This window comes from Bubalus kerabau, chromosome 6 (genome assembly GCF_029407905.1).
Source record: "Bubalus kerabau isolate K-KA32 ecotype Philippines breed swamp buffalo chromosome 6, PCC_UOA_SB_1v2, whole genome shotgun sequence".
NCBI classification, from domain to species: Eukaryota; Metazoa; Chordata; class Mammalia; order Artiodactyla; family Bovidae; genus Bubalus; species Bubalus kerabau.
The window spans coordinates 118,618,068-118,631,670 of record NC_073629.1 but is presented as its reverse complement, the minus strand read 5'-3'; the positions used below and the strand labels follow the sequence as shown (position 1 = coordinate 118,631,670).

The following is a 13,603-nucleotide window of genomic DNA, read 5'->3' as shown; positions in this document are numbered from 1 at the left end:
CTCCCAGGCAAGAAGGAAGGAATCCAGGCTGCCCCAGCACACTTGTGACTAGGGGAGGGCTCCTGGACACCTGGCTGGGAGGGGACGCGCGCCCCTCCCAGGAAGAGATGTGATTGCCCGGCTTCCTGTCCTTGGCAGTTCACGCGATGGTGGCTCCCCCACCAGGAACTGTGGAAACAAGCCACGTGTCCAGCAGCAGACGAATGGAAAAGCAAGCTGTGGTCCCTGCACACGGTGGAATATTATACAGCCTTAAAGGAAAGGCCACTTGGGTACAGGCTAGGACACAGAAACTTGAAGCCTGAGGACCTTATGCTTGGTGAACTAAAACAGTCACGAAAGGACCAACACTGCAGTCCCTAGGATAGTCAAATTCGTGGAGACGGAAAGTCAGATGGGAGTCGCAGAGGAGGACAGGGAGTCAGAGTCCAATGGGGATGGAGTCTCAGGCTGGAATGGTGAGAAGACTCTAGAGAAGGATGGTGGTGATGGTGGTACAACCGTGCGAAGACGCTCGATGCCGGTGGACTGCATGGTAAAAGTTGGTTAAGATAACACATTTCATAAAGGCACTCACATTTTACTACAATTTATTAATAAAAATATGTTTTTAAAGACCAAGTTTAAAAAAGCACCAGAACTCATGAACTGTTCCTCATGAGGCCACAGAGCAGCCATCTTCCGATCAGGACAAGTGGTCAGAGGAGCTAAGAGAGGACTTCCTGAGAAGACTGGGGACCCGGGTCCTGGCCTTTGCCCAGATATTTGGGTCTCTCCTGTCAGGTCCTGGCACACAGGCTCTGCACGAGGTTAGGCTGTGGGAGAGATGGTGTCAGGTCAGGAAGCAGGCTGGACGCAGACGCGAGAGTGACCACCTGCCCGCGGGATGCCTCAGAGCCGAGGCAGTGCCAGGCCCTGCCCCAAGCACCCACGCCTGGCCCCTGTCGCTGGACCGTGGCACCCCTGTGCCTCCTGCTGCTGCCGGAACCGCTCTCCTGCTTCACTCTCGAGACCGCCAGCAGGTCGCTGTGTGATCTCAGGGAAAGATACCCACACCTCCAGACTTTAAATTCTCTAATTTTTTCAAAGGAAGGATTTGAACAAGATCATCTCAGAAATTCCTTCCAGCTTGGACATCCTGTGGTTTTGGACAGCCAGAGTGATGACCTACCATTCTGACATTTTTTAAAAAGTAATAATAATGTCATGTTCATGCTATTTCTTTTTGACAGAGGAAGGTAATCCTGACGAAGCATCTCTCTCGCTTACACTTGTGTGTGCGTGCACAATGTGGGAAAATGGGTGCCCAGCGGCGATGCTTTCCCTGATGGAGAACGTATTTCTATTGGTGCAAAATCATAGCCTCCTTGTAGCTTGCCTTTGAAGTTTTTCATCTCCTGCGTGACCACAAGAGGGCGGTGCGGGCAGCGGATTTGGTCAGCACATATTGAAGCCAGATTTGCTGTTTGTTCTTTCCTGGAGCCTTCTGGGGTCTCTCTCTGGGGCTCAGTGCCTGCCACAGCTTCTTCAAGGGACTGAGGACACACACCGAGGCAGCGATAGAGCTGAGACTATTTAAAAATAGGATATCTTATACTCACCAAATAGGACTTATTTAACGATAAAACTAGCTATAAAATATTTTAGATATTGACCGCTGACCAGGGTGTGTCCAGGTGGCACAGTGGTAAAGAACCCACCCACCAATGCAGGAAGCAAAGGAGACACAGGTTCCATCCCTGTATCTGGAAGATCCCCTGGAGAAGGAAATGGCTACCCACGCCAGTATTCTTGCCTGGGAAACCCCATGGACAGAGGAGCCTGGTGGGTGACAGTCTTTAGGGTCGCAAAGAGTCAGATACAACTGAGCAACTGCACACACACACACACACACACACACACACATACATTGATTTCAATGCCAAGTAATGTAGGAAGTGCCCAGGGCTTAAAAATCAAATGTCATACCCCTCAACTTGCAGACTTCCAAACTTCAGAGTGGGTCAGGCTCTCCCTGGCTCACCACATTGCCACGAGCTTGGTCTCACCACAGTGTGCTCTACAGACCATTTGAACTCTGTTCTGGTGAGCCATTCTGGTACCAGACTGGAAACAGGCAAAATGAGTCCGTAAGGGGAGATACACTGAAAAGTTCCTCCCCCAAGCAGGCCATCCTCCTATCCTCAAGACTTCTCCTTTGGTCCAGCCAGAGGGGTTGTTTGTGTCCCATGTCCCAGTCCCTCCTCCCCTAACTGAAAGATACAGCTGCCCGTCAGGTTGGCATGTATACTGTGTCCTGCTGGTCGATCATGACCTCCCCTCCTTTGAGGTCAACACCTGCTCCCCACACGTGTTCCCCACACCTGATCCCCACATCTGCACCCCACACCAGCTCCCCACCACCTGATCCCCACACCTGCTCCCCACACCTGCACCCCCACATCAGCTCCCCCACCCCAGCTCCCCCACACCTGATCCCCACACCAGCTCCCCAACACCTGCTCCCCTACACCTGCTCCCCACACCTGCTCCCCCACCCCAGCTCCCCCACACCTGATCCCCACACCAGCTCCCCAACACCTGCTCCCCCACACCCGCTCCCCCACACCTGCTGCCCATGCCAGCTCCCCAACACCTGCTTCCTACACCTGCATCCCCACACCTGCTCCCCACCCCCTGCTCCCCTACACCTGCACCCCACACCTGCTCCCCCACACCTGCTGCCTACACCTGCTCCCCACCATCTGCTCCCCACCCCCTGCTCCCTACACCTGCTCCCCACCCCCTGCTCCCCCACAGCTGCTCCCTACACCTGCTCCCCACCACCTGCTCCCCACCACCTGCTACTCACCCCTTGCTCCCCACATCTGCACCCCACAGCTGCTCCCCCACACCTGCTCCCCAACACCTGCTCCCCATCCCCTATTCCCCTACACCTGCACCCCACACCTGCTCTCCCACACCTGCTCCCCACCACATGCTACTCACCCCCTGCTCCCCACACCTGCACCCCACAGCTGCTCCCCCACATCTGCTCCCTACACCTGCTCCCCCACACCTGCTCCCCCACCTGGCTCTCCCACACCAGCTCCCCCACACATGCTCCCCACACCAGCTCCCCACACCTGCTCCTCCACACCTGCTCCCCAACACCTGCTCCCCCACGCCTGCTCCCCACACCAGCTCCCTGACCCCTGCTTCCCTACCTGGCTCTCCCATACCTGCTCTCCCACCTGCTTCCTCACACCTGCACCTGGACCCCTGATTCGAAGCCCTTGCTTTCAGCCTTGTCATGGATCCTGCATGAAAGATTGTCCCTGAGATGAGTGAGTTTTTTCTAAAAGCCTGGGCTTATGGTAACTGTTTGTTTTTTTTAATTGGAGTATAGTCGATTTACAGCGTTGTATTAGTTTCAGGTATAGAGCAAAGTGAACCAGTTATATACATACATGAATCCCGCCTTTCTTTAGATTCTTTTCTCATATTGGCCATTACAGAGTTTTGAGTGGAATCCCCTGTGCTATATGGCAGTTATCATTAATTACCTATTTTACATACAGCCGGGTGTGCATGTTAATCCCAGTCTCCCAATCTCAGATGATGTTGTAAGCAGCGACTACCCACCAGGCTGCTCTAAGTTTCCCATTTGTGGAGACTCACTTGTGTTTTCCAACTGACTTGCATTATAATTCTGTTTGTGACCAGTTTTCAGTGGCAGCTAACATTTCTGCTTTCACTTTCTCTAGCCCGTGCTCCTTCCATCCCCGAACAATCTGAGAACCTTGAGAAGCCTAAGACACCGTGTTATCACAGCGCTGCTGCTGTGCACTGGTACATCTTTCAAGTCACCCTTTGCTCATGGGTGGAGACTGGTATTTTGAAGGCACAGTACCAGGCAGAGAATACAGACACAGCGCTGTTGAGCTTAGGGACAAGTCTGTAGTACTCTCACCTCAACCCAAATTTGTTTACAAACATGTGTGTCTCCTATTTGTCTTTCCATTGGCCAAATATTTATTAAAAGACTGAAGTACACAAGACAAATTTGTCAGGCCCTAGAGTTGGACTGTGAAGAAAGCTAAGCATCGAAGAATTGATGCTTTTGAACTGTGGTGTTGGAGAAGACTCTTGAGAGTCCCTTGGACTGCAAGGAGATCCAACCAGTCCATTCTAAAAGAGATCAATCCTGGGATTTCTTTGGAAAGACTCATGCTAAAGCTGAAACTCCAATACTTTGGCCACCTCATGTGAAGAGCTGACTCATTGGAAAAGACCCTGATGAGGGGAGGGATTGGGGGCAGGAGGAGAAGGGGACGACAGAGGATGAGATGGCTGGACAGCATCACTGACTTGATGGACATGAGTGTGGGTAAACTCTGGGAGTTGGTGATGGACAGGGAGGCCTGGCGTTCTGCAATTCATGGGGTCGCAAAGAATCAGACACGACTGAGCGACTGAACTGAACTGAGTATGTGCACGTGTGCACACACACACACACGGCAAATCACATCACATTCTTTGCTGCTCAAAAACAGTAAAGAAGAGGAAATCTACACCATGGCCAGAGACAGATGGCATTTTATGTAGAGGAACAAAAGTCGGTCAAGAACAGATTTCTCATCAGAAACAATGTGAGTGGGAAGATGGTAAAGCAGCAAGTTTAAATTACAAAAATAGAAAAGCTATTAGCCTGAAATTTTATACCCAACTACATTATCTTTCCAAAATGAAGTTAAAACAAAGTCTTTGATTAAAAAAAAAAAAAAGCTAAAAAAAAGTGGAGAAATGGAAGTACACTCTTACAGGGCTCCTACGCTCTGCTAGGTATGATATAGTATCACTGGAAAATGGACTGTGATGACTTGAAGATCTAAAGTTTAGACCCTAAGACAGCCACTCAGATAACAAGACCAGAAACTACAGCTAAGAAGCATTATAAGGGGACAAAATGGAGTCATAAAAGCTACTCAATTAATTCCAAAGAGGGCAGAATGGGAGAATAAAAACAGATGAATATCAACAAAATAGCCTTAAATTGAATCCTGTCAGTAATCACATTAAATGTAAATTGCCTAAATGCCTCTATTGAAAGGCAGATGTTGCCATATTAGATAAAAAGCAAAGCTCAAACTCTGTGCTGCTTACAAAAACCCCACTTTAAATATAAAAACACAAATAGATTGAAGGTAAAAGGATGGTAAAAAGATACACCATGCTATGCCAGTACTAATTTACATAAAGCTAGAGTGGTAACCTTAATATCTGACAAAGGCATTCTGAAGCAAAGAATATCACGCAGGATAAAGGAAGTTATATGGTAATGATAAAGGGTCAATGCATCAAGAGAACTTAGCCATTCTAGATTATTAGAATTATTAAAAGAATGACAGAATTCTATGAAAAATTTATGCCAATAAATTCATGGTCTTTGATGAAGTGAACCATTCCTTGAAAGACAAACTATCAAAGCTCACTCAGCAATTCTTCTCCAGCAACAAATACAGCTGGTGTTGAAGGATCAAGTCTGCAACATCTGAAGAAATGAGTTGTGTAACCATGGGGAAAGACCCCGAGAGGCTATGGCTGGGGGTTGAAGTTTTCTATTTGCTATTTCTGAAAATAGTCAGTCCTAAAGGAAATCAGTCCTGAATATTCATTGGAAGCACTGATGCTGAAGCTGAAACTCCAATGCTTTGGCCACCTGACAGAAAGAACTGACTCATTTGAAAAGACCCTGATGCTGGGAAAGATTGAAGGCAGGAGGAGAAGGGGATGACGAGGATGAGATGGTTGGATGGCATCACCGACTCGATGGCCATGAGTTTGAGCAAGCTCCGGGAGTTGGTGATGGACAGGGACTCCTGGCGTGCTGAGTCCATGGGGTCGCAAAGAGCTGGACACGACTGAGTGACTGAACTGATTTCTGAAAAAGGAACCACAGATAATGAGAGCTTGAATCTGGGTTAGCCACAGATGAAACCCCTTGGCCAAAGTCAGAGAACAGGCTGCAGAAACAGGAAGTCTTCACTCAACTCAGAAACTCTGCAAGATGGAGGTCTCCTGGCCCCCAGAATTTCCAGAAAGGACCATAGCACACCTATCAGTCCAGAAACTTCACTTCCCAGATCATCAGCGGATGGAAAATGCCCGGGGCTTTGTAATCAGGGAGGTTCAGAAAAGACCTGCCAGAACAAAAGGAGAAAAGACTGAGATGCAAAGAAAAAATCGTGCTTTTGGAAACGGTTTGCTCTAGGACCTGTCAGTTAATTTCAGGAAGCATCCTCTGGAAACTCAACATAATCCAGGAGAACAGTTTCCATTAGCAAAGGACAAAAAAGTCTGTAACAGACAAGCACTGTTCCTGCCCACCTGTGACCCCTTCCCAGCCCTAGGCCTAACCCCACCCTGCCCACTCTTCCACCCTGCCTTGAACTCTGACCCTGACTTTGTCCTCTCCAGTTGCACTGCTCTTCCGCCAGGTCTGTCCAACCAGACCGTGGTGCTGTCTCCTCCCATCTCGACCCGTGGCGCCAAAGACCTGTAGCTGGACCGCCTGCCTCTGGGTTCACTGTCTGCGGCACATGGCACACCTCCTCTTCCTGGGTCTTGTTCAGGCCCTTTCCTCTGCCTGAAGCGGCCTCCAGACAAGTCCCGGAGTTCAGAGTCCCAGGCCAGCTGCAGCGAGTCACACAGTGTCCCCCTGTTCTCAGCCGACAGTCAGAGCTTCATCTGAAATGCCCAGCTGATGCACAAACCCCACAGATGCACCCGGGCATAGGGGCATCAGCTGGTCTGAGACTGAAGCTGACTTTCCCCAGCTCCAGCTGTGGTCTTTGGTGCTTGTGGGAGGGGGCAGGACCGAGCCTCAGCCCCCACAGCCCTGAGACCTGCTCGCTGTCCTCCTGCCCAGGCAGGGCCCTGGAGCAGGTGCTGGGTCGTAAGTGAGCAAGGCCCTGGCTCTGAGTCGCCTGGACTCGTGCCGTGAAATCACACCCCGGATCTTTTAGCAGCTGTATTTGAGAAGCAGGGCCAAGCCAAGGCCTCAGGCTGCCCAGAGTGGCTGTACCCCTAAAGGGCCGGCCAAAGGTGCTGGTGCCCCCATGGGGAAGAATGGGACCCGCCCCCTGAGCAGAACCCTGGCTCTGCCCTGGGCTCTGAGCATGGCCGGGGTGTGGCTCCAGCCCGTCTAAGGTACAGGAGAGCAGGGGGTTCCAAGCGAGAACCAGGCAGCCTCAAATAAAGCAGGAAGGTGGGGACAGCAATCTGGGTCACGTTGTGACTTCTGTGGGGCGCCCGTAGCGCCTCCCAACTCCCTTCTCTCCCTGACCTTCCTTAGCCGGTGCTTCCAGTGAGTGCGGGGGCAGAGAGGGTGGCCCTCCCCCACTCCCACTCCATTCAGCAGAACCCCGGGTTAATTATCAAAGGTGCCCCTTCCTCCTCCTGCTCACCAGAGTCCCCAGCCCCCAGCGAGGTGGGAACCACTCAGGCCGACCTGTCTTGGCAGGAAACTAAATTAGGCGAAGATGTAGGGTGTGCTTCTCATTAACCAGGTTGTGCCGCGTGGATGCCCGAGGGCGGCTCGGGGCAGAGCCCCGTCGTTCCCTGTGGGGGCAGGGGGTGGGGGACCGCCTGTCCCTCCGGCCTTCCGCAGTGAGTTTCCTGGAAAAAGGTCATCGACCGGCATGTGACTGCGGAAAGCAAGCGCCCTCCTCACAGCTGAGCGGCCAGAGAGAGGGTGGCAAGCCTCCTGACCCTGCGGAAGGTCTATACCACCTCCGGCTTGGATTGACCCCCCCTCACAGGAGAGCGGAGAGCAGGTGTGGAGGTCGAGGCGAGCGGGGGGCAACGTCGAGGTCGAGGCGAGCGGGGGGCAGGCGTCGAGGTCGAGGCGAGCGGGGGCAGGCGTCGAGGTCGAGGGGAGCCGGGGGCAGGCGTCGTGGTCGAGGGGAGCGGGGGCAGGCGTGGAGGTCGAGGTGAGCGGGGGCAGGCGTGGAGGTCGAGGTGAGCGGGGGCAGGCGTGGAGGTCGAGGGGAGCGGGGGCAGGCGTGGAGGTCGCGGCGAGCGGGGCCAGGCGTGGAGGTCGCGGCGAGCGGGGCCAGGCGTGGAGGTCGCGGCGAGCGGGGCAGGCGTGGAGGTCGCGGCTCCGAGTGTCCGGGGCGTCTTTGGAAGGTGCTGTTGGTGGAGCCACAGGGCGGAGACCCGGGGAAGTCGGCCTTCTCGGAAATCAGCAGCGCAGGAGAGCGGCCGTGGCTGCACGAGTGGAGCCGCGCTTTATCGCACCTGCGGCCCACGTGTCTGACAGCTTTACCGCTCTCCATGTGTCGTCTGAGGGTCTGAACCCCTCCCTCCCACAGGGATCCGAGACTAGGCTCCGAGGAAAAGCCAACTCTGGGGGTGTGGCTCTCGGCGGGCACTGGCTCCCCTCACAGCAGCAGACAGGCCGGCTCGGCAGGCAGATGGAAGTGCTGCCACGCTCAGCCACACTTCCGGGCACGTCAGCCACTGGCCTGGCGCAGCCCTGACCTGCCTCCCCCTCTGGAGGCCCCTCTCTGAACGCCCCCTGCCCCCTGGTGGTCCCAGAGCCCAGCTCCAGACTCGCCATGCCTCCCTGTGTTGGTTCAGCATCTCCACTCGGCTGGACCCAAGGCATCTCAGGCCAAGTGCCCATGACTCCATCGCTTCCAGCCACTGGACACAGAACCACGGGTCCCTCAGTTTCTCCTTCTCCCTCCCTCCCGCGGCCAGTCAGTTCCTTACCCACAGCGGATTCTGGCCCCACGGCCATCCCTCCATGCCCACCACCTCTGAGCTTGGATGGTGGCGGTTTCTGACCTCGCTTCCGCTGGTCTCAGGGCACAGTCGTGGTGGCTAGGCGCAGATGGCATCCACGGCTCATGTGTCTCACACGGTCCAGCACCCCGCACGCCTGAACAGAGCCTGCAGTCTCCTCGCTGGAGGCAGCTGCCCCACCTCCCTTCCCTCGCGGCCCCCAGGGACACCGCCAGCTCCCAGACTCCAGGTCTGAGCCCCTCCAGATGCCCTCTGTGACCCCCCATCTCAGGAGGAGCTCCCCCAGCCCTTTATTTCCTGTCCCCCAGGCCGTTTGTTTCTTGCCAGTAGCGCCTGAAGTGGTTTATAGCTACCCATTACTTCTGTAATAACCAGTCTTGGCTCGGTCTCCTCTTACAAGAGTAGGAGCCCATAGGTCAGCGCTGGTCTATTTCCTCCACCCCAACGTGGCAGCCTGCCCTGCACTCAATCAGCACAACAAAGACCTACCGATCAGGGGAACTAGTCCTGCTCAATCAAATCTCTCCCCTGATGCTCTGTGCGTTTGAGCTCTTGGAGATCACCTCCCCGGGGAAACCCTCGGGGATGTGCTCCGGCACTGTTGGCTGTCTCTTGTCACTTCTCCTGCTCTTCTGTCAAGTGCTGGACGTGGGAAGCCTTGTCTTTTTTGAGCCGCCTCTGGAGATACAGCCCCTGAGTTGGTGAGTCCAGTGGGACCTGGGGAGCCTTCATCTCAGAAGCTGGGTCTTTTCTGACATATGTTGCACAGAAAAGACATCGTGTCTGGATTTCCCGGACCCTGGAGGCTGTGGCTGCCTCCAGCACTGGGCCATCGAAGTGTCCCAAGGAAGCAGACTGGACGGCTGCCGTCCTGAGGGGTCACAGAGGCAGGCCAATGCCATTCACGTCTCGAAAACTTGTGCCCAGAGGCCTGGGACTCTTCAGAGTCCCTTGGACTGCAAGGAGAACAAACCAGTCAATCCTAAAGTAGATCAGTCCTGAATATTCATTGGAAGGACTGATGCTGAAACTGAAGCTCCAATACTTCGGCCACCTGATGTGAAGAGCCGACTCATTGGAGAAGACCCTGATGCTGGGAAAGATTGAAGGCAGGAGGAGAAGGGGACGGCAGAGGATGAGATGGTTGGATGGCATCACTGACTCGATGGACATGAGTTTGAGTAAGCTCCAGGAGTTGGTGATGTACAGGGAGGCCTGGCGTGCTGCAGTCCATGGGGTCGCAAAGTTGGACATGACTGAGTGACAACCACAGCAGAGGCCCTAGTGGGTGTCTGGAGCAGGCAGGACGCAGGGGAGCTAGGGGGCAGTGGGGAGGGGCATGCTGCGCCCCACAGGCCAACGTCCTGGCCGGAGCTCCGCGTGCACTTGGCCACTGGGATCATTCGCGTGTGTGATAGTTTTAACCCAGAGGCTCTCCATCTGGCTTCTCGATTGGCTGTGATTTCTTCTGAAAACATTCACGGTCCTTTGAAGTATTTATAATTGAGTGGGGGCTGGGGCAAGGGATCCCTCTTGGCAGTGTTCAGCAGTTTCCGCGACCGAAATTAGAATTTGGCCTGATAGCCAGGTGGGCGGGGTTGAGGGCCAGAGGTCAAATTCCACTGGTTGTTAATGAAGGCTAATGAAGTGATGGGGTGGGGGTGGGGCTCTGTGTTACAGGAAGGAGCCGCGGGCTTGAGGGGGTGGAGGTGGGTGCTGGGATGGGTGGAAAGAGGCTGAATGAGAAGTGCTCCGAGCCTGCAGGGGACCACCAGCTCCGGGTCCGCGCCTGGGACAGGACAGGGGGCCGTTTGCCATCCTGTCTTCGCCTGCTCAGAGGAGGCAGGTGACCTGCGGAACAAACGGATTGGTTCTCAAAGCCCGGGGAAGTCTCCCAGAGCCCTTATCCTCTCTCTAGATTAAGGGGCGTGTGGGGGTGGGCGTCTTGAGGCAGCGGCATCATGTGACAAGACCTGCTTTCCAGAGGACCTGGCGCTGAGGCCGGTGGGTCTCTTGGTATGGGTGGTATGGGTGGGCTCTCTCTCTCAGGGGTGGGTCCCCCCACACCTGCCCCTGGCCTGGGGCCTGCAGCCTTTTTCCCAGCCTCCTTCATGGGGAGCCGGGGACGGAGGGTGGAAAAGGAAACCCCAGGGCAGCTTGCTCCTGGGCCGGAAACAGCGCTTGCTACGGACTGAACTGTCCCCCTCAAAATCCCTAGGCTGAAGCACACTCCACCAGGACCACAGAACGGGACTGCATCTGGGAGCAGGGTTGTTACAGATGTAACTGGTGGACATGAGGTCACAGTGGAGGAGAATGACCCCATCTAATATGACAGGTGTCCTTATGAAAGGGAAATATGTGGACACAGATTCGATCCCTGGGTCGGGATGATCCCCTGGAGGAGGGCCTGGCAACCCACTCCAGTATTCTTGCCTGGAGAATCCCGAGGACAGAGGAGCCTGGTGGGCTGCACAGTCCATGGGGTCGCAGAGTCGGACGCGACTGAAGCGACTTAGCAGGCACACGCAGGCCCACGGGGAGAGCACTGTCTGAGGACAGAGACAGGGACTGAGGCGACACTGTCTCTAAAGCAATTTAATGGCACCAAGTATGTTCACGTTTGACGCTTTAACTGTTCCAGCATCAGCAAAATCAATGAACTGCACTGTGGGTTCATAACAAACGTAGAAGTAAAAGGAGGGATGGCTGGTGTCAGCTGACGCTGCGTGTGAGGATGAATCACAGCACTGCCCAAGGATGGGGTCTGCTGACCCATCTGTGCCGCAAACAGCAGCATAGATCCGCAGCAATGAGCCGGCAAGGCAGGCAAGATGGAATCACAGTCAAACAGGACGTCAGGTCCAGTCACGCGGCGCTCAGAGTGCTGGGGCATGTGGACACTCTCATCTGGTTGCTTCTATTTTCTCAAGAAATAGAAGCAAAGTCATCACTGCAGAGTGAACTTTTATGTATTCATCCATCACAAAAGTACTGTAACTATGTACCCTGCCCAGGACCGATCGAAGAACTGGGGGAATAGCCATGAATAAAATGCCCCATTGAGTGTACACTGTAGGGATGCAGACAAAGATTTGCACGCCGTTGTTGATTAAGTGCTATGAAGGCACGTGAAGCTAGGCACGGGGGAGTGCCGGGGGCCAGGCCTCCATCCCCGCGGGTTAAGGAGGAGGGTCCGGGCTGCAGGTGGCCTGGCTCCTGGGCTCTTGGCATGGCTGAGCAGCGCGTCCTGGGGTGAGTGCTGATCACCGGGAGGTGGATGGAGGTGTCCGGGTCGTGGCAGAGGTAGGAGGTGGGAGAGGACGTCGGGGCATGTGAGGCGGTGGGTCTGGCTGGGGGCCTGCAAAGCTCCAGGCCCCTCCTCATTCCTGCCAGTCCTGTTGGAAGCCAGGGAAGGAGGAGTCACATCTGGGATCCAGGGGGCTCCCGGCCTGCCTGGACTCCTGTTGCGGAGAAAACTGGGGCCAGAAGGCATGGTGACATCTCACAAAACAGGGAGGAGCAGGTGAGGTCATTGTTGGGGAGCAAGACAGCAACTGGAGCCTTGGAGTCGCGGGGACCCGTGTAGAGGGAAGGGTCAGCATGTCACGGCTTTTTCTTGGACGTGTACCTCTTTGGCCAGACCAGGTGAGGGGGTGTGCTAGCTGGCTTTGAAAGGGAGATGGGGAGAAGTACAAAAGAGGTAAGCTAGGCAGGCATGACGGTGTTGACTGACAAAAAAAATGTGCAATGTGAGACTTGTGTATTAAGTTTTATCTGGGACAAAATGAAGACAATGGCCCAGGAGCCAGTGTTTCAGACGGCTCTGAGAAACGGCTCCAAAGAGACTGTGCAGGGAGGTCAGTATGTGCGACTCTCGTGAAGGGGGCACGTGCATCGAGCACGTATTTTGGCAGAAGGTTGCTGCTCGTCACTAGGAGCAGATGTCTGCTAATGGTTTCGGTGCTTTTCTAGACACGAGGAGATGCAAGAATTGGGCTTATAAAATCTTCTCCTGAAAATGCCTAACTATCTGAAGACCTGTTCTGCCCATTTTCCCCAGAGCACAGAGAGCTTCATTTCTGCTCTCGACCCTGAACTCCTTTCAGGGGGTGTTGAAGATCGGCGGCTGCAGCAGCTCATGATTTAATCCTTGTAGAGATGGATGGCAAGTGCCCGTGTGTAGGTGGCAGAGGTGATGGGCTGGGAGCCAACGGTGGTGGGCTGGGAGCCAACGGTGGTGGACAGGGAGCAGATGGTGATGGGCTGGGAGCCGACGGTGGTGGGCTGGGAGGGAGGAGGGCAGTGAGGGACCAGGAAAGTCCTCCTGAGGGCACCAGACCACGGGCGTGATGAGAACCTGGGTTACTCTTCCCGACCGCCGTCCAATCAAAGTCTTTTTATCTGTCTCTTGGGAGTGCTGGGAGGAAGTTTGAATTGAAAACGGCCAGTAACATTAGGTTTCATATATGAAGAAGTGAAGTCGCTCAGTCGTATCCGACTCTTTGCGACCCCATGGACTGTAGCCTACCAGGCTCCTCCATCCATGGGATTTTCCAGGCAAGAATCCTGGAGTGGGGTGCCATTTAATGTACACAAACACAAAGAGAAGACACTGCACTGTGAGCTTATGGACATGAGACCCATCCTGGGGGCGAGAGAGGAAAGGAAACTGGCAAACAGGAAGCCAGGAGTGTCTCCTCCAAATCTGGGTACTTCTGTAGCTCCCCGCCTGGGGGCTCCCAGAGCGGGGAGCTGCTGACAGGTCTGTGCCCCTGCGGAACCCTGTTCCTCCACAGCGTCTTTAGCCCCA

The 13,603-nt window shown here is 54.5% G+C and overlaps 1 long non-coding RNA gene across 2 annotated transcripts; it reads right to left on the bottom strand.

Annotated features, from left to right (window-relative positions):
- Positions 1-248: 248 nt before the first annotated feature.
- LOC129656344 (uncharacterized) lies at positions 249-7,623 on the bottom strand. Of its 2 annotated transcripts, none has more exons than XR_008716337.1 (3): positions 7,449-7,623; positions 1,969-2,106; positions 249-815 (listed from the first exon to the last, which is right to left on the bottom strand). It is a non-coding gene; the product is annotated as an uncharacterized LOC129656344 (long non-coding RNA). The 2 variants fall into 2 exon arrangements; XR_008716336.1 differs by lacking the exon at positions 7,449-7,623 and adding an exon at positions 6,591-6,697.
- Positions 7,624-13,603: the final 5,980 nt, after the last annotated feature.